The 6058-nt window shown below is 38.6% G+C and overlaps 1 non-coding gene across 1 annotated transcript; it reads left to right on the forward strand.

Annotated features, from left to right (window-relative positions):
• The first annotated feature begins 5345 nt into the window (after nt 1–5345).
• Nucleotides 5346–5479, forward strand: LOC119467917. The gene has a single exon (XR_005196550.1). It is a non-coding gene; the product is annotated as a small nucleolar RNA SNORA22 (small nucleolar RNA).
• Nucleotides 5480–6058: the final 579 nt, after the last annotated feature.

The raw sequence follows: 6058 nt of genomic DNA on the forward strand, positions 1-6058 counted from the left end.
TTATTTAATATCTCATGTCTCCCAGTGTAGCACAAAAATTGCATTGAAATCACCTGGATTAAACTAGAGGTTCTCAGGCCTTCAGGCTTCTCTCCTTCCCAATCCCACTACCGGCCACTGTCAAAATTCAGTTTCAGTGGGTTGAAGTGGAGCCAGGTCATTTGCAGTTTTAATAAAGTTTCACTTTTTTTTTCTGCACACAGAACTTAAGTTTTCTTTTGCACACTGTAATTTGAAATCCATTGACTTAGCAGGACTCAACTTATTCTTATTGAACTGACTTAAAATGAGTACTTAATTTGAGTATATCTACTGATAAAGATGAATGTGTCTAGTTATGAAAACAGCAGGTCTGAGACACAGAACACAAACTGAATAAATGAGCAGTCCAGAGATGAGTATTTGAGGAGCATGCTTAAGTTTTTATATGCGGGAAGGCAGGTTAAAACAAGCTTGCCATTAATGATATTGTCTGTTTCCTCCCCTGCCCTGACCAGCCATTTCTTTAGAAAGGCAAGATTTAACCTTCTGCATCTACTGGGAAACTGCCTCTGCCACTTGATGAAAAACCCTTTTGGAAGGCAGAGGATGGAAGTGGCCTCTGCAAATGATTACAGATTGTTATGATTCCATTCTGAGGGTGGATGCCAAGAATCGTGACTGAAAGCAACGTTCTTATCTACAGGGGATTCCTCCAGCCAGTGCTCATGTATATTTTCCAAAATGCATCATTATATCTGCAGTGTAACCACAAATGCTGAGCCCCAAGGCAGATATTGCTATTGCAAAAGTACTTCCCCAGGCTGTGACACTGAAAAAAGTTTGTTTTATTCCCTGACCTTTGTTCCATAAAGCTACAAAGGTTCCTTGGAATTTCTCCAGTTATTTTTTTATTTTTAAAGCGTCTATGCTATTCTTTTTAAAGTGGTTTAGACATAGTGTGACGGTGTGAAGGGATATGTGGTTTCTCAGACTCTAAGAAGTGAAGCCAGAGGCTGCAGAAGGAGATACAGACTAAAGCAACTCAGAGGCCTAGATCTTATATACACACTGTGCTTCACTAGAACACTTTGGCAAGTTTTTGCATCATCAAACACCAGTTTTGATGCAGTTGCCTGAAAGGTTTGACACCCAACTGGGGAATAACTTAGGTTTGAGATTTAAGCATCACCCTGAGGGTTCTCTTCCTCCAGAGGGCACACTCATTTCCCTGCATGAACTGGACATGTCCTCCGATTGATTTGCAGGTCACAAAGAACTCAACAGAAGCACTGACCCCTTTAGACCTTGTCACTCACAGGCATGACAGATGTGTGGTCTGAAGAATGTTCAGGAAGGGAGGTGGGGGCAGCTTAAGCTTGCTATGGTCAGCAGTGCTGTCTTTGTTTATATGCTTCTGTAGACTATGAACTGAGAAGACGCCAAGCTGCCAACTGCCTCAGGAGTGAATGTATTATTCTTTTGGTACATAGGAAGGTCCTATTTATTTGTGCCTTTGTTTAATAGAGTTTATCACTCTCAAGAGCCAAAGACTTTAGATTAGGGCATCCCTGACAGTGTATTAAATAAATATAAACCAATTCAACAAAAATGTATTGATTACTTAATATGGCCAGATACTAGAGATACTCTGATTCTCAAAATACTGCATCCCTTAGAATCACCTGGAAAGCATGTTAAAATGCAGAATACTGGGCTCCATTCCCAGAGTTTCCCATTCAGCAGATCTGGGATGGGACCCAGAAATGACATTTTTAATAAGTTTCCAGGGAATGATGATGACGTTGCTGGGCTAGGAACCGTATGACCACTGCCTTAGACAGCTGAAACATGGTCCTTGGTTTACCAGGTTGGGTATAAGATATAGTTAATCCAAATACTTAATTGTTTATTTGCCAGTAGTAAGGACTTAATAAAGAGTTGTTGAATAGAAGAATAAATAAATGAATGAAAACACAGAATGGAGACAGTGTGTGAGAATGTGGAAGGGTGGTTTTATTCTGGTTACATAGTGTGCCATTTGAGGAGCCAGCAAGGGAGGAGCTAGCTGCATTGGGCTTCAAAGGACAAGTTGAATTTGTTAACGAAATGGCTAGCATGAGGAGTTTCCAAGATAAAAGAACAGTATGGCAAAGGAACAGAGAAGAGAAAGGAGATGAGTGTGGTGGGAAGTAGTGATAACCTGTGAGTGTGTAAGACATTACACAGGGCCATTCCGGAGCCTTGCCTCTCCCACAAAAGCTACTACCGGTCCTCCTTTTTCTACCTTCTTAAAAAGCATCTGCTTCTTCTTTTACGACTTATTTTCTCTCTTACCACCCTGTACTTTCCTCTTTGAGCAACCATAATATCCCTTATATGAAGAACCCTTGGAACTAACTGTGGCAGATGCTTTTGGGGCCACCGTCATATCCATCCAACCCACCTCTGATTTGTAAGCAACTGTAACAGGGGATTCTATGCACATGATTGAGAGCCACATCAACTATGTTGCACAGCTTCTTTCTACTCTCTTTCTACTTTTTTGTCTCAGAGCTTCCTCCAAAGTTCAAGAACTGTGTTAGCCCCTATGTAGGAGCAGCCAGAAGGGGAGGGCATTTATAAACTGGGAGACAGCCATTAAAGAGTGGGGGAGAGGTTTCAGTGGATGCTTGACTCAGCATCTTGTCTTTTGAAAGCAGGGTTTCTTAGGTGGTCTACTGTGGAATTCAACCCAGTTCCCACAGTGGGATCCATGTCAGTAACACACCCTTTATTTATTGTTGTTGCTGTTGTTGACTTATCCTCCTCAACTCTCATTCTACCTCTGCCTCTACCTTGTTTCCTGGGATCATCTCTCAAATATATTGCCTGCACCTAGATCCTCATCTCAAGAACCTAAACTGAGATGTGGCCTCACAAGAAACACACAACACAATCCTAGCTATTCATTCCTTGCTTGCTTGTCTGAAGTGATAGGTGAAATTTCAAGAGCATTGGCCTTTGGCTGCAGTGGACCTGCAAATAGCAGAACATGGATTAGCCAGTTTCCTTTGAGACTGCAAATGTTTTTACAGAATTAAAGATTTATGGTTTAAACTGTTTACAGGTTGTTTTCAATTTGTGTGACAAATTTATTTACTTAAAATTGACTATTGTCTTTTTTTTTTCTTTTGAGACAGGGTCTCATTCTGTCACCTAGGCTGGAGTGCTGTGGCACGATCATGGCTCATTGACACCCAGGCTGAAGCCATCCTCCCACCAAGACCTCCCAAGTAGCTGGGACCACAGGTGCATGTTATCACACCTGACTAATTTTTAAATTTTTTTATAGAGATGGGGAGTCTCACTGTGTTGCCTAGGATAGTCTCAAACTCCCAGGCTCAAGTGATCCTTCTGCCTCAGCCTCCCGAAGTGATGGTGACAGGAGAGTCATCACGTCCAGCAACCCTTAATTTTTGTGACTTTAGTCTTCTAAGTTTAAATGAGAGCTACCTCCAGGATAATCCAGAAGTTCTAAACTGTTATAAATCCAAAATGAAACTTATGATGTTAGAAAGTAAGATATAAAAATATCTACATCACACTTGAGTTTACAAATGTATCAGTCTATGAGACAAGGATACTTCAACAACAATGAAGCTCTGGGAACGGAAAATCAAATGAATTTTCAGGTGGGGGTTGAAAACAATGAAGGGAAGTCACAAGAAAGACTAATGGTTTTTCTAGGATCCACTCCAAGCTGATTCAAATTGGAAACCTAATTTTGTGAACTCGATTTGGGCGTTTTCATAAGAGCACAGGCATTTAGCAGCAGGTAAATTCTATAACTCCCTTTCAAGAGGATGATAGCAGAGGCTTTTAGTGGAGGGAAAAATGAATGGTCACCAGCATGAATATTTCATCATTCACTCCCCAGGCACCAGGGGATCCGAAAATACAAATTACACTGATGTGATGCCAGGAGGAGGCTGTCCAGAGCTTTCAAGGCAGGAGGCTCTGGAAAAGTACTTGAAATTCTAACCACCACATAATATGATCTAAAGACAGCTGGAAACCTCAATAAGCATTTGAGGGTCTTAAAAAGCACTCAGTTTCAGGTATCTTTACTTTTTGCTAAAATCACTGAAGACGCTGATGGGGAACCACTTTGCATGCACTTTCAGCCTAATTCTAATCTGAATGACTTATCTCAGCGAGATCCTGAGTTTCTCCCTGTCTTGTTAATGTCCTCAGAACTACCCACACCCACACAAAAATTTAAAATCTCCTAATGTATGGGTCAGGAGGAATAAAAGACAAAAAAAATCACAAGGTGAGGGAATGAAAACTAGAATGGATGGGAAAAAGGTATATGGGAAGGGTCACAAAACATCTTCTCTTATCCTAAAATTCTCAATTCTTTCAACACACATAATTTATGCCCCAAGCCCATCTCTCTGCCTAATATTTGTAGAGAGTTTTATATTTCATAATATACTTTTACACACATGGTATCAATTGATCCTAATAACTATCCACTAAAAAGAAACAGGATAGATATTTTCATCCCTATTTAAAGGATAAGTGCTAAGTTACTTGCCCAAAGTCCTAAGGTTGCTTAAAAACATAAGACCAGAATCCAGTACTTCTGACTCCCATTCTATTGCATTTTCTGCTAAGCTGCCTCACCCAAGGCAAATGACGGATGAGCCTTCACTTGGACAGTTTCCCTAGGAAGGTGTTCTCATTTGTGGTTGAAAACCAAGAGGCACCTCAAAGTGGGTTTTGTGGTCTGTTACATGTTTATCTTTCCTCTGAGAACCAGATCTTGGGCCAGCCTGCCTATATTTCACTCCTGGATCCTCCATTTACTAATTGTATGGCTTTTATAAAGTTATTCAACTTCTATGTCATACATTTTCTATCTATAAAACAGGAATAAATATAATCCTTCCCTGGAAGAAGTAAAATTATCCCTATTTGCAAATGACCTAATTCTATAGAGAGAAAACCCTAAAGACTCTAACAAAGAAACATATTAGAACTAATAAACAAATTCAGTAAAGTAGTAGGATAAAAAAAAATCAGTTCTTTACACCAATGATGATCTATACAAAAATTGAAAAATATTATTTACAGTAGCAGTTACAGTACCATCAAAAAGTAATACTTAGAAATAAACTCAACCAAGAAAGTAAAAAATTGGAAAACTATAAAACATCAATATAAGAAATTGAAGAAGACACAAATGAAGAAAATATATCTACAATTAACAGATTGAATAAGTAATATTTTAAATTTTTATACTCTCCAAAACAATATGCCTATGCAACATAATCTCTATAAAATTTTTAATTATTTTTTTTGTAGAAATAGAGAATTCACTGCACAGTGAACACCCAAGTGTGCTTTATAGTTCCCTTGGCTTTGACCCTGTGCTAGAGCATTGCCTGTTCTTCTCCTCTGCATTGAAAGGAATATTTATCCTTTTAAATGTATTCAGAAAGCCAGCACATTAAATAACCTCATGTTCAAAGATATGATGATGCAGAATATCCCTTCAAAAATTACCTGAACTTCATCATGAACTATAGTTGCATCTAATTGAAGATGCAAGTGTTACTGTGTGTTTATTATAGGGTCTTCATCCCAGAATAATTACTGAAGGATTTGAACATTAAAAATTTAAAAAAAAAAGAAATAGAAAATTCAATACTAGAATTCATAAGAAATAGACAAAGCAATCTTAAGAAAGAAAAAGTTGGAGCTATCACAATTCCAGATTTCAAATGATGTTAAGAAGCTGTAGTAATCAAAACAATATGTTACTGGTATAAAAACAGACACATAAACCAAAGAAACAGAACAGTGAGCCAGAAATAAAGCCAAGCATAGATAGGCAACTAATTCTTGGCAAGGCCACCAAAAAGACACAGTGTGGAAAGAAAGGATAGCTCTTCAATAAATAGTGCTAGAAAACTAGATATCCACATACAATAGAGTGAAGCTGGACTTATCCTATACCACACACAAAAAAGTCCACTCAAAATGCAATAAAGATGTAAGATCTGAAAACACAAGCCTTCTGGAAGAAAGC

Source organism: Cebus imitator, unplaced genomic scaffold, assembly GCF_001604975.1.
Source record: "Cebus imitator isolate Cc_AM_T3 unplaced genomic scaffold, Cebus_imitator-1.0 Scaffold351, whole genome shotgun sequence".
Taxonomy (NCBI): Eukaryota; Metazoa; Chordata; class Mammalia; order Primates; family Cebidae; genus Cebus; species Cebus imitator.